At 42.2% G+C, this 21,339-nt stretch overlaps 1 long non-coding RNA gene across 1 annotated transcript in view; it reads right to left on the reverse strand.

Moving 5' to 3' along the window:
- Nucleotides 1-19,339, reverse strand: part of LOC137155301 (uncharacterized) — a 52,608-nt gene extending 33,269 nt beyond the window's left edge. Inside the window, exon 1 of the long non-coding RNA XR_010920405.1 lies at nucleotides 19,206-19,339. This is a non-coding gene — a long non-coding RNA (uncharacterized lncRNA). The remainder of the gene's footprint in view (nucleotides 1-19,205) is intronic.
- Nucleotides 19,340-21,339: the final 2,000 nt, after the last annotated feature.

Here is a 21,339-nt window from a genome sequence, read left to right on the forward strand (position 1 = left end):
TCAGGCACTTCCTGCCACATCTGCGTGTGAAACTAAGAGAACAGATAAAGCTGTGCAGCTGGATATCAACAAGTGAAACATCAAAAAGAAAGGGCATGATGTATGAACCTCCTGGTAACCTCCTAGGGAATAGAGAATAAGGGACAGATCGGGAATACACTTTGCCTGCTAACTGCTCTTTGCTCTCCAGAGAGTTGCTATGATGGCAGATGTAGGAGCCACAATCCAGAATGAGAGAGCCAGGCGTAGAGCAGGTTGAAGTTCTGTTGACCAAACATTTTTCTTAATTAAAAAATGTGGCTTCAATGACAAATATTGCACAGAAAATTTTGTTTTCACTTTGTTTTTCCCCAATAAGATTTCAAAATAAAGAATCTCTCTTCCCCTCCCCCCCCAGCCCGCCCCCACAACATTGCAAAAACCAAACATTTAATCTGAAACAAATAAAAAGTTTCCTCCAAACAATTAAGAAAAACACTTCACTGTTTTCAACAACAACTCTAGGCAGCAACAGTGTTAGCAATGCCAGCTAAAGGCTTACCTCTCAAAAATTAATTCTGAGCAGCCCAGGACACAAACCCAACCCCAGGTGGGTGAGTGTGAGGGGGTTAACTGGACAATTGAAAATCAACTATGTACCCCACAGCTTGATTATCTATGCAAAAATTAACTGCCTTGTCCCATAGCGCCTCACCCAGGAAAGAAAACAAGGAAGGTAATATCTGCATTGAGCTCTTCAGCTAGGTACTGCTCCAGTCACCACTGGAAACACCAGACACTAGTGTACTAACCTATGAATTTTTGGCATCCATCCAATACAACTGAATATATCTAGATACATATACCAGTTGCCATGACATAGGCACAAGTAGAATAGGTTCTTGCTAAGGGATAGGCACTTGTAGACGGTGCATCTACTTGTTCTACAGACCAATGTGAGAAAGGCCCAAAGCTTTTATTAATCATCTTTTCTAGCACTTGAGTGCCTAACCCTAATTCCCTCATGTGAGACATTTTACTTAGGGGAAGTGTAACACACAGGCCACCTTGTCCCACTCACTGCCCAAGGTGGTCAGACTGTGACTGAGCCTTCAATGGAAGCTGAGGGAACTCAACAGCCCTCAGTAGATGCTTGGCACCTTAGGTCCTCATTCAGAGAAACGTGCTTAAACACCATGAACGTCAACTACACTTAAACGTGCTTAAAGTTAAGCATGTTGACATGTGCTGGTTCATCTCCAGCCCACTCAAGGACCCACTGCCACACCAGAGTCTCTTAGCAGACACAGCTCTGTTTCCCAACCACAGGCAAACAAACCCACAATCAGTTCCTCAGCCCCTGGGCTACAGTCCCCAGAGGATTTTCCCCTTTGCCTTTCAGTCCTTCTTGCTTCAGGGACTATGCCAGGATTTTTCTGTGCTCTTTTAATTGAGCACCACCTCCCAGGGCTTTTTCCCTAGAGATCCCTCTTTCCCTATCTGGTTTCCTCTACCTCCTCTTCCAAGGGGCTCTAGCAGTCTCTCCCCAGGGACTACCTTCTGTTCCCCCTTCCTTACTGACAGTCAGGCTCTTTATAGCTCCATGTGCTGCCCCACAGTCCTAATTGCCCCAACCGGGAACACCAGTTCTAGCACAAGGGAGCTGGATTTGCTTCCAGCCATCAGGACACTTGTGTTTAAGTGGTTTGCTGAGTTGGAGCCTTAATGAGCAGATTCAGATATCTGATCATTTACAGTGTTCGATTTCCCCATTCGTTTGGGAAAGCAAAACATATATATTAGTAGCTGGAAAACCATGCTGTTGCACAAGTGCATTTTGTAAAGTTATAGGTGTAAAAAAAGCTGAAAATGGCTGAGAATTTAAAAATTGGAGAGTAACAGATTGTGGATCCCAGTGAGGACTGAACCTGGTGATATTCTACATCAAAAGAGTCCTCAGCCATGCTTGCAGCTGTTTCCATCACTTCACACAGACTCAGCTGACTTTTCTGGCTCCAGAGTGATATCTGGGGTTATTGTGTGGGGTTATTGTGTTATTGATTTGCATGTGGGTTGTATGGTACTGAGAGAGTTGTGTGGATTTGTGTGTGGTGTGTGCTGGGGTGAGGGACTACATGTGTTAGGAGTTATTCGGTGTGCTGGTTGTGGTGTTGTGTGGATAGTTGTGTTGATCTGTGTCTAAGGGGGAGCTGTGCTGGGAGATGTGTGTCAATTTGTGCAGATGGCAGTTGGGCCAAGAAGACTACTATATGTGCAGTCACCTCATACAACAAATGAAACTGTTGTCTGCAAATCAGCTGTAGAGTAAGGGTGGTGACTGGTTGAGATACTTCTGATATCACAATAGTCTCGAATTCTTGGGATGGCACAGATACCTTACTGCGTCTGTACGCCACATGGGGTACAATTTGTAAAGTCAAAATGGCTGAGAACTTAAAAATTGGACAGTAACAGACAATTGAACCCCAGTGACAATTCAACCTGGTGATATTCTGAACAAAAAGAGCTTGTAGGTACTTCCATCACTTCACACTGCCTCAGACATTTTAGGTTTGAGGGACATTCCTGGAATGCACTAATCTATCTATGGAAGTAGGCCCTGTGGAGTGCTGAGAGCTCTGAATCGCTGCTGAAGTCAAGGAGGATCAAGGGAGATCAGCACTTCAACAAAGTCAGGCCGCACATGCACAGCCTACGTGGAGTACAGTATTTCTCTTGTTTTGGACAAACCTCCATGTGATTTAGATTAACAGGGGTCGAACAAAACAGATTCACTGAGCAGAACATAGATTCTCATACTACTGTTTCTCTGTCTAGTTTACTTATTTGGGGGTATGCTTAACCATAATTAAATTATACTGATGCACTGTTTAAACAATTTCTGCATGAATTTGCCCATCAGGGCTGCCTGCAAACTCTCTCTTCTCATTCAAATGAACAATGCAAGAGTTTTCATCAGAGACATTTTATAGCACTCTTTAATGATAAAATAATGATTATTTTATTGTTGTAGTTTCTATTTGAAATGGGATGGCTGTGATTTATGTTGCGGATTTCCTGAAATAGACTCTATTCTAATCTGCTGGTGTTGTAAATAGTTATTTTTCTATTATTTTGGATGTTTTTGGTTATTATACAATGATCAGATAGTTTTATGACCTCAACATCAAATAGGCAAAGCAGCAAAGGAACTAAACAGTAAGGTAGATGGCTAGTCTGAATCAAAAACAACATAATTTTCAAATCTCCTTTTCAGAACAATTTAGCAAATATATATTTGCATCCTGGACAAAGAGAGAGAGACTATGTAGTTTTAAAATGTATGCTACAGTGTGATCAGAAAGGTTGCCCTGAATAATTTGATACCTTGATGTATTTGGGTTACTTATCTTGAAATTTTAGCATTTGGCCAAAAGACAAACAGTATAATTCTAGAATTAAAATACATAGATTTGGTAGCCACCTGGATAAACCATATAGCCAATGTAAATCTGTTAATTTTTGGAAACTGGTAAATTCGACACACTGAGTTTATTCTTGAAAAATTAATCAAATTCTAACAAGTCTACAGAAATATGTATACAAGTTTGTCAGTAATTAATGAAAATGGAGATTATTAATAACTGTGACATTGGGGTCACACATCAAACCCCAAACTTTCACTGAAAATCTGAGGAAAATTATCTTTCAAGTACCATATAGCAGAACCTTCAATTCACCGATAGTAGTTTGCTTCCAATTCATTATATATTAAAAGAACTAGATTACATGTGAGACTTATTTTTTTTCCCCAAACACTGATGTAGATTTTGACATTCTATATAATTCTGCACTATGCTGTATCTTGTTCAGTTATCCCCTACATCTATTCATTACCATTTTAAAGTACTGGAAAAGATGGTTAACCCTAGTGGTTCCCTTCCTCTCTTCTCAGTGCTCCACTATGCATCTTATATCCCCAAGTACCATTTTCTATCCAGAAACAAGAGAGACTATCGAAATACACAACACAGGAAATTGTTTAGGGATAAGGGGATGTAGAAGGATTCTATGAATGAGGTGTGCTTTATCGTAGTTAAAGCTGATGGCATCTTTTTTGGAAGGGATATAAAATCTCAAATGGTGTGGACACGAAATAGGGCTTTCGCTGAAGTCCTTTCAGAATGTCCAGTTCCTTTGGCACTGCTGGATTTTCATTCAGTGCTAAGATTCTTGGGCCAGATTTTTAAAGGTATTTAGGTGTAGATAGGTAGGTACCTACTGGGATTTTCAAAAATGTCAAATGTAATGGGAGTTAGAGGCTTAGTTGCTTTCAAAAATTCCATTAGGTGCCTATCTGCATCTTTAGGCACCTAAATACCTTGAAAACATGGCCCTTGATGCTTGCTCTACACCTGCACAGCAAGTAACAGGGCTCCCTGTGATTTCTTTCTCCCCATGGGGAGTCAGAATATGGTCTTTGCATACTTACAGGGTTGTTGGGGTTTTTTGATACTCATAATACTGCTTTGCATATGCAAACGATCACTTAAGTATTTCAGCATCTCACTGCTCAACTTACTTACACAAATGCTATTTGTATATGCTACTTGAAGGGACTGGGTGCCCCAGAACTTGCATACCTAACGCTGGGCATCCGTCTGGGCATCTAAATTAGCTGTTTATTTAATACCATTTGGAAAAATTGGCCTGCGGTCTTAATTAACAAAAAGAGCTCATCGTTATTTAGTGTCTGTATCTACCCAGGATAGTAATTACAGAATTGTGCATTATAATCCTTCTTCTAGTAATTGTTTAAACTAGAAGCCATACACGTCTGAATGGTGCTGCTTTTACAAAGTCACTGAATCAAGACGCCAAGCCTTAACTTTTTCCTTAACCTTTATTATAGCACCATGACAGTACACCCATCAACACCACTAGAAACAGATTCAATGCTCTCTCCTCTCCCATGCCCAGTCTTGCATTGTTTCAGTTCACATCAAAATAATAATAATAATAATAATCTCTGAAAATGACTTTGCAGTGAACACCACACACTGTAAATAGCAGTTCTCTTTCTCTTACTACTGGTAAAGAGCAGCAATGTGGAAAATTTAAAATTCCCTGCTTTGATCAAACATACAGTAATTCAAAGCAAACAGGATAAAGACAAGTTTAGTCTCAGCCTGTGTAAAACAGTTGCATAAAAATGTGATTCAACAATGTTTCAATGAAGAGCCCCTCGTATTAATTATTATTGTTAAAGTTATTTTTCTCCTGGTATGTTTAGTGTGCACAAGATACTGATCCAGTCTTATCACCATCGCTACCAGGTATAGGCCCAGATCTTTTAAAGATATGTAGGCATTGCTGCACTCATCACTGCAACACCTAATGATTTAGGAGCCTAATCTCATTTTCAAAAGGGGTTTAGGCATTTGGAAGCCTGAAGTCAATGTTACTAGCACTGGGGTTAGTGGGCCAGATCCTGTAGCATGCTATGGGCGTGGGTTTAAGTAACAGGTTTAGGCATGATGGGGCGGGCACAGCTCACCCTCTGCTGCTAAAATCTGAGGTAGAGCTCCCCCTTTTCTCCTTGGCAGGTGTAAACTGTACTTCCCACAGTTCCCATCCTTGGCTGGTGCAGTGAGATCTCCACACAGTTCCCATCCTTTAACCACTGGCTATAATCACTGTGCACTGCCAGAGTAGTACAAAGGCTACGTCTACACTATGAGCTAGGGGTGTGATTCCCTGGCTCGCAATCACATACTCACAGTGGTGTGCACTGAGCTAGGAGGAGTGTAAAACCAGTGTAGCTGTGATAGCAGCAGCAGAGGCTTAGCCATGACAAGTACAAACCTGCCTGGAACCTATGTGCCGCTCTTGCTACCTTTGCTGCTATTTATGTATGTGAGCAGGGTAATAGTGCTCTGAGTTCATAGTACTCAGCACAATGGGCAATAAAGCAGCCCTAAAACAGGCTACGCAGGCACAACACTCTCCCCCTCTCAGCACAGGGGGTGTGTCGTGCAGGAGGAACATGGCTAAACACCTACTGATATTCACTCTCAAGCTACTGGCACAGTTACCTCTTCCTCCCTCCCAGCTCCTGCCACCTTTCCAACATTATATTCAATGTCCTTATGAAAGGCTAGCAGCGGAATTGTCTGCTCCTTCTTGGGCTGGATGGCTTCCTCTTCAAATCCTTGGTGTCCTTGGGGAGGAGGGGAGGGTGCTCCCTGCAGCCATGTCTTTGGGAATCACTCAGTAGGAGACACTAACTGCCGGACCTCTAACTACCTTTCTCCTTCCCTTCCATAAAGTAGAAGAGCACGGGAACTACTCCTTCTGGAAGGACACAGCACTCCATAATCCCCAGGAGATGCCCCATAATCCCGAGTGCAGTGATGGTAGAAATTATACAGTACTAGCTGCTATTGGCCCCAGAGATCCAGCAGATACAATAGGAAAGCAAGTAGTTCATACTGTATATATGAAATGAACTCCACTGGCTTTAGTTATAAAGGGAGTGACACAGAAGTGCTGCTAAGAGGTGGATTGTTAAATCCCACTCCCAGGACGTGGGAAAGCATTACAAAATATTGACCACTGCTATGTTGTGGTGGGCTACCATACACTAATTCCACCAACCACTGTACACTGGTCAGTGGAAGAGTGGAAAAGTCCATTTTCAGTCTGATCTATAGCAGTTGTCCTATCCAGAACATGTGATTATGATGGTTGTAGAGGGAGGACAATTTAAAAGAAGAGAGGTGGGAATCCTAAGGAACCCATCTAGTTTGGCCTTGTAGTTAAGGTAGTAATGCAGAGGAAGGCTAACAAACAAGGTACTGCAAAAGCAGAAATCTAACATGTTTTCTTCTAAAAGGAAGATAAAACACATTGCTTTTTCTAGTGGCCTTTAATTTTATGAACAGCATCTGCAAAGAGCACCTAATAATCATACAGTATGCCAGCAGGGTTTTGCACCTATTTACATATAAATAGTTCTGATGAGAGCTGACTACCAACAATGGTTAATTTAATGTATTGTCCTTTGGCAAATGAATAGTCATTGGTATCCTAGCACTTTTAACCTTGGCAAACCCTTGGGAAATAAAAATTAGATTGAGAGAAAATTACTAGTGGTGGGGAACAGTATAAAAGTGACAGTAGCATATATAAACCTCAGGCAGCAGTGGAATAAAGTGTCATATTATTGTATGTTGTCTTCTAAAGTTCAATATTGCTTTCTTGATTTACACTTTTGTAATTTTTCCTCAGTAATTTTTCTTGCTTTGGGGATTCTTGCACCTAACTTTATTATTCTTAGCTGGGAGGAAGGATTAACCTACTTAGAATGAAAATCTATCAGAATCCATACGAGTAAGATAGCAATGTGCAACAATAGCTAACCAACGTGACAGTTACTGACCATTACTGACTAAACATTACACTGGGAATATTTGCTCACCACTCCCATATTGCTTGCATGGTAATAAAACATGAAGAGTGGGATCTCAGCTTCTGGAGCCTTGTGAGAAAACACTACACCCAGAGGCATGTCTTTCCTTTTGGAACATGTACAGCTGTCTCCTCACTTTCACTTCAAATTCAAAATGCTTGTTAATTTACTATTGACATTGTTGTATCAATGCAGTGAAGTAAAGGTTCAGATAATTTATATAACAAAGATCATGAATCTAATAATAAAGACTGACAATTTTGCAGTTTGCTGGGAGTGCTAATAATTTGACAGGCTTTTTAAAATACAAAGATGTTCAATGTGATTCTTTGTAACAAAAGAGAAAAGAAAACAAGTCACATGAATATTTCCAGTGAGCCAAACATTAGTCACACACTGAACTCAGAGAAAGGTTTGCCATTGGAGAGAGAGGATGGGCTTGTGGGTAAAGAACTGGCCCAGGGACCTGGGTTCAATTCCCATCTTAAATTGAACTTTTTTTCTACTTGCACTGTTGGAAAACTTAAGAGACCTCAGTCATGGATCAGGATCCCATTATGCCAGGCACTGTACAAACACAGAAGAAAGATGTCACAGACTCCTATTTAACCTTGGGCAAGTCATTTAATCTCTGGATCTCAGTTCCCCACTGGTAATAACAATTCCTTTCTCCCACCCTGCGTCTGCCTTGTCCATTTAGATTGTCAGTGTTGTCTATTTCTGTTCATGCAATGCCTAACACAAGAGAGCTCTAATCTGGATGGGGCTTTTAGATGCTATCACACCCCCCCCCCCTCCCTCCGCACAAAGAATAATGATGACTTCAATCAGGTCAAAATCTGGCCCTATACTTCCACAGTCAAGTTGCTGTTGTACTACTGTCAAATAAAAGTTCTGTTCATTGAGAGTGAAAAGGACGCTGGTACAGCAAGGCTTTTGGACCCCGGGTTTCCAATTAAATCTTAAAACCTCGATATAGGGTTTAACAAGGATTAAGTCATGCCTAGGCCTTGAACAGAGGTCATCTTCACACTTAAAATGACAGTTTTCAAAAAGATCGGTTCTGTCCACTAGTGAGTTATTGGAGAGGGGAAGTTTGTCATCTCTCACTTGATATATATTGTTCATTGCCAGAGGCATGTCTTACTGTTCTCATGTGCTAGGTGTTTCCTAAACCATAGTTTCTCAACCTGTGGTACGCGAGAAACAGGCAGGAAAAAAAAGAGTGAAGGGGAGGCGGGAGGCAGCTGCCAACTTCTGGGGAAGCCGGGCAGCAGCCACCCACTTCCCGCCCTGTCACAGCTCCCAGCTGGAAGGCAGGCGGCAGCTGCCACAGTCCTGGGAAGCCGGGTTGCAGCCACCCGATTCCCACCCGGTCCCAGCTGGGAGGCAGGCGACAACCTCCAGCTTTTGGGGAAGACGTGTGGTAGCCCCCAGCTTCCTGCCTGGTCCCAGCTCCCAGCTAGGGGCAAGCGTCAGTCACTAGCTTCTGGAGGACGCATGCAGCAGCCCCCCGCTTTCCGCCAGGTCCCAGCTCCCAGGTGGGAGCCCAGTTGCAGCCTCCTGTGTCTCGTGAGTTGGGTTCGCTGCTGGGTGGCAGCCACCCGCGCCCGGCTCTGAGTCAAGGGACAGCCTCCCGCTCCCCAGCTTGAAGACAGGCAGCAGCTGCCTGCCCACATCCCTGGGTGTCAGCTGGCGTGGAGGCCTCCTCTGCCCTAGCTTGGATTGGGTGGCAGTCACCCACCTCCCAGGCTGCCCAGGTTGCAGCCCCCCTCCTTGCTTCAAAGCCCAGTGCCCAGAAAACTTGTCAGTTTCACTGCTCTATGACAGCCCCAGATTTTACCAGTTACCCTCTTTTCCTATCTCTCTTGCTCACCTTCTTCCTCTCAAATCTATGGCAAAAAATGTGGCATGGTGCTTTATATTCCCCAGCATTGGCATGCCACTCAAAGCCTCCTAGCTCTGGCCAGCATCACTTCTAGCCGAGGTATATACTTGAGTTGTGCACCTCTGGTGTAAAGGTGGTAACCCTACCCACACTAGATCTGTCATATCAAGGCCTTATATACTCAGCCCTTCTTCCAACATATGGCTCACATTCGTCTGTAAATATAAAATCCCATGGAAAATTGAGTGGTGGGGTACTTATTAAAATGTTCAGAAGTTAGGGGGTACTTGCTTCCTAAAAGGTTGAGAAACATTGTCGTAAGCCATTCCCAGCTCCTCTATCCCTTTCCAATATTATGCTTATTGGTCTATTTTCCCCCCCTCAGTATTTAAGTTGGATCAGCCCTCTGCTTTCCACATCATACTATATTTCATTATTAGATTTTGTCTCATCTCCCCCGCTGGGGTCTGTGGAGGAGAGGGTGTCCTGGACAATGCTTTAGTTTTACACATAAATCTTAAGAGTTACCGTGAAGCAACTGTAACTACAGGATATGGCTTGACTGAAAATGCAAGTAGATTTTTTTTTGCAATTGCTCTAAAGTACAATTACATTGTAAATCTACCTGCTGAAGTTGCCTTATTGCAATGACAGATCACCAGGGGGTTTCTGTGCGGCCACGAGGCACCTGGGGAAGGAGGGGCAAGGATCCACCTAGCCCAGCCAGTCAGGACTTGTTTGGAGCAGCCCCCGCAGGGTGAATAACCCCTTCCACACCGCCGGACTGCAGTGCCAAGGTAAGTGACCCCCCTCGTGTCTGCCTTGGGGTCCGCACCCCTCCCTGCCAGCCACTGGCTGTCCGCCAGTGCCTGGGGTTCAGACACCCACTGCCTTCTCTCCCTGCCTTTCCGGCACCCATCCCCCTTTCCTCCCTCCCTGCCAGCCACTCAATTGCCTCCAGGGTCCTTGCATTCACCCACTCATTCCCCCCTCCCTACAACTGTGCAAGTGACCCCCAGCAGCCCCCCCCCCCCCCCAAGCTGCAGTTCTTGCCCCCATAGCAGCCCTCTCCCTGCCTCCTGCCAGGTAGCTCAGGGCAGTTGCTGCGCATGTAGCCAGATTGGCTGCTCTGCAGGGAAGAACAAGCATCTCCCTCCAGCCACCTGGCAGAAGCTGCAGTTCTTCATGCACCCCACTCACCTGAAAGATGAGCGGGGCAAGTGAGGCAGCCTTTTCATTCAAAGAGCTCCTGAACTTTTGCTAATATTCTGATCCACACAATTGGTGCATCAAAACTCAGAACTTATTATTTGGACATGTATATGTGCACATTTATTTGATTTTCCTAATGTTAACTGAGTATATTAGGAAAAATTGTCAATGCGGCCACCAGCAAGAGTTGAGGGCCACACGCTGAGGCCACCAATAAAATTACCAATAAAAACTACTGAACTACAGCTACACAGAAATAACATGTATCAAAAAGGCACGTTGTAAACTGAAGAATTTGGTAATGTAAAGATGTGACATCCCTAAATCCAGCCACATACACAAAGAGTTAGCCCTTTAAGTGGTCCTGTGTAACGCTGTCCTAGTGTTTTTGAAAGATATAAAAAAATAAACCTACTTAAAGTCCAATTCCTCAGCCTAAGTTAACTTTCTTTTGAGCTCCTCCAGCAGTGTGAAAGGGGCTTTAAACTGATTGGCATGAACAGGGACAGAGTTCCCAGCTTGGATGAGTGTGAACTGGCTGAAAATTCCAAACAAGAAGGTGGCAATACTGGTATGAAAGGAGAAACCTCAGGTGGGATGAGTTATTTCCTCTCTTGCTGAGTTTGTCAAGGAAGTCCACAATCTAGTAGATGCTTCCAACTCCTGAATTGTTCCTGGATTTCCAGTTAGTCTTGGTATCTAGAAACTCCTTTTCCATCTGTATCTCATTGATGACATAGCTCTTGCCACAGTAACTCATGCCTTTATCAACTCTTAGACCGGCTTACTGTAACACATGCTCTGCAAAACTGTAACATGGACATTTGTTCTACTGGAGGCTGTAACCATCTGCATCCATGACAGAATCTGCCAGCAGGAATACTCAGCACCTGTTGTGTGGATTATATGCTTATTTTGCATTTATATTCTGGAACATTTCATAGTGGATGCATAGAAAAGGCAAATGCAAGAGAACAAGTCAACCACATAAATGTGTTTATTATCTTTTATATCAGCAGTCATCTCATTGCTTTGGGCCTGAGCATGGCAAGATTTGAAACAGTTCAAGAAAATCAGGGGCCCGCAGAAGACACCCAAGTGGTTTTTGTCACAACTTCCTCAGTAACCTTATCCAAAAAGGGAAGGATATGTATACATACATTCCATGTAAATCTCCAGATAATTTAATCAAACCTCATCTTGCAAGTTAAAAGGGTTGCTTAGTATAAATTATCTGACAGGGCCATGGTTACTATTTACCTCAGATCAATTACAGGTGCAAATTAATAACCAGCACTGTAAATAATGATGGATAACACTATGCAAATTTCCATGTATCAATAAAGTTATATTACTGCAATGCCCATGCTGTCAGATAAAAACACTCAGACATTTATTTTGCCAAGATTGAAACAGTTACCATATGCTGGTGTTTGGGACACTATCAACACTGCTTATTAAATAAGTACATTTCTCAAGGAGAAAGTGAGATGACAGCTCTTGAACAAGGTAAGCAGTGAATACTTTCATTGCCTTCTATGTAACGCTATGTGCATTTCCCAGGAGACAGGAAAAACTAGTTTTAAGAAGATGCCAAAAATGACATTACTTGTCAACTTTCAGGGGCTATAAAAAAATAATTTTTATTGAATATGTGATGCTTTGGGGATAGCACCATCCTTTGTGCTGTCAGATTTTGCACTATTCTAATATACTGGGTATAACCTGAGTATGTCACAGTTTGGGTTAGGCGCGTCTAGTTTTTCTAAAGATACAACTTCTACATGATTGGCTGATAAAAGAACAAAAACAATTATATATAGGTACAGATTTTCTTAACTGACTTTAGTGATTTTAGGTGCCCACTTTGAGACACCTTGAATAGGCTTGATTTTCAGAAAGTGCTGAACACTTATCCAAAAATCAGGTCCCTTCAAGGTGTCTCAAGTTGGGGACCCAAAAATCACTAGTCATTTCTGAAAATGGAGGCCAAGGTGTTTAAATCATACCTCTTAAATAGACCAGACTTGTTACAGTAAGTAACAATGTTTGGTTTGGGTTGTTGATTTGTATGAGAGGGCAATTTGTCCCAGTTACTGTACCATTAAAAATAATTATACTTTTTTTTTCCAAAATATTTGTTATGTTTTGGGATTCTCAGTAGCCTTCCTTTTTAAGAAACTGTTTTTATTCTCCACAGTCGAAGAGTGAGCAACAATGTCAGACTGGGAGGAATTTGGAAGGTTCTAAAGTATTTTTGAGTTCTAAAATTCTAATATTACATGAAACCAAAAATTCTATAACAGTCAGATCGCTATGGAAACATACTTTAACTGTGGCCCCTACAGGGAGGTGGGGGTAAGCTACTTGTGCAGCAACATTGCCCTGAGGGATCTGTGGCGTTCCAGGAGCCAGTTCTTTGGCCTTTACTTCACCTTGCTGAAGTGAAGTAAACCAAGCCCTCCTAACAGACTATCCAAGGGGAAATCTTTGCAATGTTTCCTATTTTCAGTTCCCTGCTGTGGGCTCCCTCATGAAAAGAGGGTTAGACAGATGAAAGCATGGAAACATACCCTGTGCTTACAGTCCATATAGCTAAATGACTTGCCAGGATTGGATCCCTAAATGGCAATCTGACTTTATTTTTAAAGGCATTTCTCTTTCTTTCAAGACCACCACCACCTTACTTCCCTTTCCTTCTGCACTTCTGTAATTTACTGCTTGAATGTATTCATGCACCATCACCCTCTGCTACACAGTGAATAAAATTCAGCCTTGCTATAAATAATTCTACTAGCTTCATTGGGCTTACATCATGATGAATTTGGTCCAAAATGTTGGATTAGATGTTCTCATAAGGCCATGTGATAGTTACCCTCTAGAGGGTTACCTGCAGAGGTTAATAACCCTAATGCTACAACTAACGAGACACTCACAAGGGCAATTTGGATTACACCCAGTCCATCAGTACTTACTGAGCAGTAAGCACACAGGAAACTAACACCCCCTTTCCAGTGCCTGAAGATACTCAAACACATCAGTCCTTGGCTTCAATTCCCCTCTTTATTCTTGAATCCAGCCGCTTTATATCTCTTACTAAGGTGGTGCTCTTCACTCTCTGTGCTGCCAAGGTCCTGGAATAATATCTCCCTGCTTCTACGGTTATGACTGCAGAAATTTTTCAGGACCCAATTTCTGCTTCTAGGGGCTTGTGTATACTGTGATGTTGCTAGATCCAGTATTGCATCTGGGATTTTAGTCTTGGAGTTCAGAAAAACTAGAAGGAAGGAGGAAGTGTAAGTAGATGGATGTCATGGCTGGGTCAGAGGCTCCTGTTGCTGCAGCTATTTCTGGAGCTGCCCGGATTGTTGTTCTAATTTAAAAAAAAAAAAAAAAAAAAAAAAAAAAACCACAGACACACACCAACCTTGTTGGATTTTGCTCTTTTGTTCTCGGCCCCCACTATGCCACAAACTGGGGACGAGGAGGGCTCTCCTGCCCTTGAATCCACCTGCACCCTTTCTTCAAAGCCCAAGTGAGCCTCCAATTGCTTTTAATGCTTGGATTAGAGTGTTTGAGAACTATGTCCTTACTGACAGAGAACTTTCCAAACCAAGAAAACATGCTCCGCTTATTCAATGCCTTGGAGCAGAAGGGCAGTGTATATTTGACACTCTTCCTCGTCAAGATGATAAATATGATTCTGCACTTGTTGCATTCCAGAATGTGGGTGTGTGTAAAGTAAATGAGGTAGCTGAACACTCTAAATTTCATCAGCATGAAAAGAAACTAGAGGAGTCAACAGATCACTATATTCCTGCTTTAAAGGAATGGATTGTCACATGTAATTTTGGCAGCATGGCAGATGAAACGATTTGAGATCAGCTCATGAAGAAAACAGTTGTGTCCCATATCAGAGAACACCTACTACTTGTCATTACAGAAACTCATAACCATTGCTAATCACACCAAGTCAGCTATGGTGGAGGAAAAAGTAACGAGTCCAGGTATAGCAGGTGCAATTCAAGCCATGCAACCCTACAGATGTTGACTACAACAAAGTAGTTTAAACATTACAAGGGCAATGCAAAGGAGAAATCACAAGCCCAGTGACTTCAAAACACACAAGGAAAAGTACGTTACTGCTGTGGATCTACGCAACAACATGCCCTGCAAAGGTATTTCAATACAATCACTTGCAAAAAGACCTGATGTTTTGCTAAGGTATTCCAAAGCAACCAGCATAATCAACAAATATATGCAATTACTGTGCCTGACATTACTGTTTTGAGTGTGGACAGAAGCAGCTTCACATGCCTTGTGGCTACAATAATGTGTAGTACTCATGTTTCTGCTACAGGAGGAGTGAATTCCTAGGCAGTGGAATTGATGTTGGACAATGGCTCTGCAGTTTCTATACTATCGGAATTGATTTACTTGCAATACTTTGGATGCGTGCCACTTACTGAAACAAACTTACGCTTAGTGAACTACTTGATGAACTGCATTCCTGTGCTTAGTTGTTCACCAGTAACTGAATTTTGACGCATATTCGCAGAATTCTATATTATGAATAGGGGTACTCCATCCTAAGCAGAGATTTGTTTGCCACACTAAACATGCAGGTAATCAATGGGGGCATTTCTTCTATCCCACCTGGCACCACTAAAAACAAACTCCAGACTCCATGCTTAACGAGGATGGAAAGGAGCTGCGCATTTGGATTTGTTCCCAAAATTACACTTTGACCTAATGTGACACCCATATGACAGAAGTTGTGCTGTCTACCATTCTCAGTCAGGGAGGCTGTATCACAAGATTTTAACACAGCTGGTATAGAATGATATTATTGAAGAGATTGCATCGTCTGAATGGGTCTCACCAATAACGGTGACAAAGAGGAAGACTGTCATTCATCTTTGTGTGGACAAAAGGTAGTCCAATAGAGTAGTTATGATTGACAGCCATGCACTTCCACACATAGAAGAAATGTTTGCGGAACTCAGCGGCACAGAGATGCTTTCAACTCTTGATCTACAGAATGCATATCACCCACTTATTCTACAGGAGAACAGCAGAGACCCCACAGCATTTATTATGCATGATGGACTATTCTGCTTTAAAATGTGTACCACATAGACTTGCATCATCCCCCTGTGCTTTCCAAAGAATGATATCAGTGATTCTAAAGAACCAGCCTGGAGTCGAAAAGGAAATAGTATCTAGAGGACCTGTATTGGTGGCTGGGAATGGATGCTTAAGTTGAAGCAGTTATAAAAAACATGTGTTACTTGCCAGTTATATGACAAGATGGTGGCAATCCATGCCACCCTTCCTCTTCCAGATACACTGTGGTAAAAAACTTGCCATTAATATGATAGATCCATTTGACAATGCACTGATTGACTGAGCAACTACTTTATTAAATGGCCGATCATAGGTCACCTTTGCTATTGTTATCAAGTTCTTGTTGACAGTCTTTAGCAGGGAAGGGAACCCAAAAGAAATGGTATTGGACAATGGACTGTAATTTACCTCTCTGGAATTTGAAACTTTTCTGGCAGAGAGGAACATTAGTATATAGAAGATCATCCATGTATTAACCTGAGGGTATTGGGGAAATCTGAATGATTCAATATAACGTTGAAAGTGTCTGCAGAACCTATGTTGGAAAGAAAAGCAGGGACTAGCTTCACTACAGATTTCTTACAAATCTACAGGGCTACACCCTACGCCACAAGGTAAAAGGTCACCCTCTGAAGTACTGCATGCCAGAGAGATGCACACTAAATTAAATGTTGCTGGATTACAAAGACCTACATCTGATAAATCAGTACAGCCAGATACAAGACAAAGAGTTCAACATAAAGAGCAAAAATAAGACACATACAGATAACATCCTGAGGCCAAGGAACCAAACTTTGAATGTGGTTTATTTACAGTAACCTGGAACACATGTTCACATTTCCGCTGAAAGTTGTTGCGAAAATAGGACCACACACTTACAAGCTGTCAGATGGTCAATATGGAATGTGATTTAGCTTGTACTTGCTTACCAAGAGTGAAGAAGTGTTTTCCATCTTCTAACTGGACCTGATGATTTTACTTTGCCACTGACACTATAGGATAACCAATAGGACACTGGGCCTGATAGACATGCTGTCAAAGTCACCTACATGGACTAGAAACTTATGTAATTATTAAAGGAAAAGGATTAGTTCTCAGTTATAATTAGAATTCTAACTGCAGTTATACAGCCATTTCTTCTTATTATTTACTAATTACTTATGTGTTTATTAATATAGTAGCAAATTATTGTATTATTATTGTTCTGAGATTGGGTTTGTTCTTAAGATGGAGGAAATGTCATGTTGCTAGAGCCAGTTTAGACAAACTAACAGGAAGCAAGAAGTGTATGTGCATGTTCATGCAAACACCCTATTACATTAATGAGTATTTGAGACGATGGATATAGCTTAACCCTGTCTCATGGAATGCTTGTACCATGGGAGACAGAAAAAGTACATGCCCACCGAGCTCCTTATCCAAAGCCCTTTTAAATCAATCTGAGTCTTTCCCTCAAGAATGGTCAGGCTCAAAATTTTGAATCTCTCAATAGCCTCAAGACTTCAAGAAAATTTGAAACCCATATATACATAGCCTGCTTCAAAATGTACTTGAACAAACTCTCTCGTTGTGTGATTTCTTAAACCTTGTTCCTACCATCTGAAGATATTGTCTTACTTCTAGCACCATTGTTGTCAAAGAAAAGCTGAAGCCCTGAGATGTTCAAAGATTTTTTTTAAACCAAACTATTTGAATTAAAGTATTTTTTTCTGTCGAGGCTATGTTATCAGTGATGCTTTTTCATCCCACTGGAGATTTATGTTAAAAAAAGAAAATCAATAGCTCTAGTGATAGGAAGTGAATTTCATCCTCAGCTTAGAAAATACTTGCAAAAATGGTCTTATTGGGGGACAGGTGTGTGAGGGATGCTTCTCCATCAAATCTGCAGAATTGTTTACAAAAATGAAGTTTTATGTTTCTGTATTTTAGGGGATGATGAACATATTGTAAATATTTCCTATTTCACACCCATGAGTCGCATAGCTGGGTCAAGCTAACTTTTCAGTGTAGACCAGCCCTAAGTGTATGTCCCTTTTAAAAATGGGACTCGGGCTGCTAAGACACTTAAGTGTTTTTAAAATATTTACTTTAAGTGACCAAGGTCACACAGGAAGCCCCTAGCAGAGCATGGAATTGAAGCCAGGTCTCACATTCCAGACTAACACCCTAACCATCGGACCTTGCTTCCTCCTAGTAGCCCAGCCCTTTCTCTTATCCTTCCTCTCCATGTTGGTACAGTGTTAGCACTAGCGTGAATAAAAAAGCTGAACGCATTTTTAAAGCTGGACTCTAAATCTCTGGTTATGCATTTCAGTTACCACCTATTACTTAGTTTGATAATCGGTAAAAAGAATATATATTTAATTAATTGGAGCGCTCTCCATTTCTAAGCTGACATAATAGTAGCTTTTATTATACCAGTTCTGTGAAAGAGAGGAGTTTTGTTACTAATCTGCCCTTAGTACAACCTCTAATCTATGCCGACAGCCCCCAAATACAACATTCGCTATGAATCACATTCTGAAGGGAAAAGGACAATACTTTTCAACAAATGGTAAACACTCATTAAATTCCCCTTCGAAGGTTGTATTCATATGAAAAACTAGATGGCATTGATGTAGGTGTGATACGTTATACATTTCATGCAAACCTATGGTAGCTCTGCCTTAGCTGTAGCAGCTTGAGATAATATTAGTGGTGTGCTTGTAAATTCACTTATTTAGCAAACAGCCATTTGGATTGTTTTGCTCTCTCTTTTGTTTTTGCTTTGTACTTTGTTTAAAGGATGTTGGTTTTAATAGGTCATGCAAACTATTGTCCCAGCCTGCAAAGAGAACCAGGCAGGCAGACCTCTGTGCTTGCATGGAATCCCACTGAAGGCAATGGGCCTCTGGATGGATGTGGAAGGCTGAGGCCTGCATGCTTCTCTATAGAATTAAAGCCTCAAGTAATTAGTCAATCTAATGTATTTAGATCAACTCAATCAGGTTTCAGCTGAAATCCTATCTAAAACATAACTCACACCTAACTATGCATACTATAAATCAATCATGTAAGGTTCAATTTGCTATAGGCCTGATCCAAAGTCCATTGAAATTAGTGGGATCCTTTCCAGTGCCTTCAAAGTGCATTGATTAGACCCGGTGGAAGCCAAGGCCGAAAGGGCTCCAGTGCCATGAGATGAATTTATGGGTTTCTCTACCTCTGGGGAACTCAGCGGAGTCAGCTAGGCCATAAAAGCTACAATAACTCAGCCCTCTGGCCAAGTCATACACTGTCCCCCTTACAGAGTATACAGTCTCTAGTTCTTTCTCATGGCCCTGGTATGGGGCTGTAGCACCAAGACTTCCTTCCCAGAGGAACTGCCTTCTTTAACAGTCCAATAGGGGCCCATCTCAGTTGGTGTCCTTTCAGCAGCCTTCTCTGGGCCCAGTCTTTAGCCAGACCAGTAGGGCCTATCATGATACTCTCACCTGGTCTGGCTAGGTTCTGGGCTCAGTCGCCTGGGCTCAACCAGTCTGCACTGACCTGTCCATGGTTCTGCTGCTCTTCCAGCCAACCAAGCACCTGGTCTTCAGCAACCTTCCCTGGGCTCCATCTTTTTTGCAGTGAACTGTCCATGGTCCTACTGCTCTTTCTGCCAGCCAAGCATCCAGTCCTCCCTCTTTTGAGCTCCAAGCAGCAACTGAGTGCTTGGTCTCTGCTGCTTCCCTTTATATGGCCCTTCTGGCCCCTGATTTGTTGCTCCAGCAGGCCCTCTGATTGGCTGATCCCCTGCAGCCACTCTAGACTGCCTGGAGGACTTCTCCTCTGCTCTTTTCTGGGGCAGGGTGAGGCAGGGCCACAAGGCAACCAGCAGGGAGCCTCCGGACCTAGTTTACCCTATCACAAAGAGAATCTTCTATTGAAACATACAGATCCTCTTCATTCCTGAGCACTTCCTTCATAAATCTTTTTGGTAGATGTTGATCCAAGGTTATGTCAGTTTATGCTAATGTAAACTCTGGTGGAGATCTCTACTGTTCAAAAAGCTGTCACACACCACGTCCATTACAGAAATGGGGCTAGCTCAGTCCAAGCTTAGGTGAAGCTCACAGGTAGGAGTCATACCAGGGCAGCACATCCAAAGCAAAGGTCAATCCAGCTATTACCACAAGGGAGGATGAGAGCACTGCTTGCCCTCCTTTGAGATTAATAATCCTCTATATGGTGCAGGGCCCCTCACTTGTCCATGCTAGACTTTTTAACCTAGAGTTAGTGTTTTCTAGGCAGTTTGTACCTTTCAGACATGTTAGCAGGTTGAGATAAAGACTATAGGGGTTCGTAGGATGTATCTTGACCTGCTAACACATGTTAATACCACAAACTGTCTTGTTTTCAACAGGATTTTACCTTGTGTTAGTTACCACGTGTTAGCTAACATGAGGTAAGAACTCACCTTTCTTCCCTAGTAAAGACAAGGTCAGGGAGGTGTTATTTATACCTCAGTGCACCAACACCAATGAATCTGGTCCCTGAGAAGGCTCAGACCTTCTCAGAATGGGAATGTGTTTTCTTAGTAAATAGCTCTATTGCACATTCTGTCACAACAAAAAAGCTGAACTTAATTGTGACCCTGTTGTTGAAATGACTGACAACAACAGTATAATGTAGGTAGGAAAGAAAGCAAGGGGGAAAGTTGAAAGTAGAAGTCAAGCACACTGGGATCTAAGGAAGGCAGAACAAAAAAGGGTATGCTCATTAATTGCATTTTCATGACAGGAGAATAATGAACTTCTATCGGTTAGATGATGCTCATTAGATGGACAAAGACTTCAGGGTTTAAAAGGATTCTTGAAGGTTTATTATTGTGAGGGATTATCATAATGGCTTCCATCCAGGCTCTCACTCCTGCTTCAGATTCCTTTTTCAGATTTCCATCTTTGCCTTTAAAAGTAAACAACAAGCAGCCCAGGTTTGTTTTTCAGAGCTGAAGGACTCATTAAACCCTCAGCGCAGGGAGAGGGGAGGAAAAGGACATTATGGTTAGACTATGTTTGATTGCAGCAAGAGGCAAAACTATTAGCAGCGTTAATGCAGAGAGATGAGAAGCCTCAGTATGAAGGTATTAAAAGTGCACACAATATCGATCGACAGACTTACCATAATTATGTAACAGAACAAGCTGATTCAGCTGACTGTGCTTTCAGGCAGTCTGGGTGATATATCTCCCCCAACTCACGAAACAGTCTGGCTGTAAGAATATTGACTGACAGCTTCATTTTAATAATTTGCTATGGAGCACTAGAACTATTCTGTACATCACTTTATCTGACACTCAGTCGGGACCGGATCTAAAACTCACTAAAGTCCATGGAAAATTCTCTTGACTTCAGTGGGCTTGGATCAGGCACTAGTTTCCATTTGTGAAAGATTTTCAAAGGGCAGGTAGAGGCTCAGCTCTCATTGGAAATTAATGGGATTTTGGGTGCCTAACTTCCATTTGTACCTGTGAAAATCTTCCCGTATATTACACACAGAAGAACTATATTAAAGGAACATTAAGGTGACAAAGTCAAGCACTCAGAAGTTAGGAAATGCCAGAACCATGGTTGCCTGTGCAATGAGTCCATCTCAGTTCTGTTTCTCCCCTCGCCCTCTCCGGCCCTTTCTCCCAGACCTA

Source organism: Emydura macquarii, unplaced genomic scaffold (genome assembly GCF_026122565.2).
Source record: "Emydura macquarii macquarii isolate MOO-44397 ecotype Brisbane River unplaced genomic scaffold, CSIRO-AGI_Emac_v2 contig_1348, whole genome shotgun sequence".
Lineage (NCBI taxonomy): Eukaryota > Metazoa > Chordata > Testudines > Chelidae > Emydura > Emydura macquarii.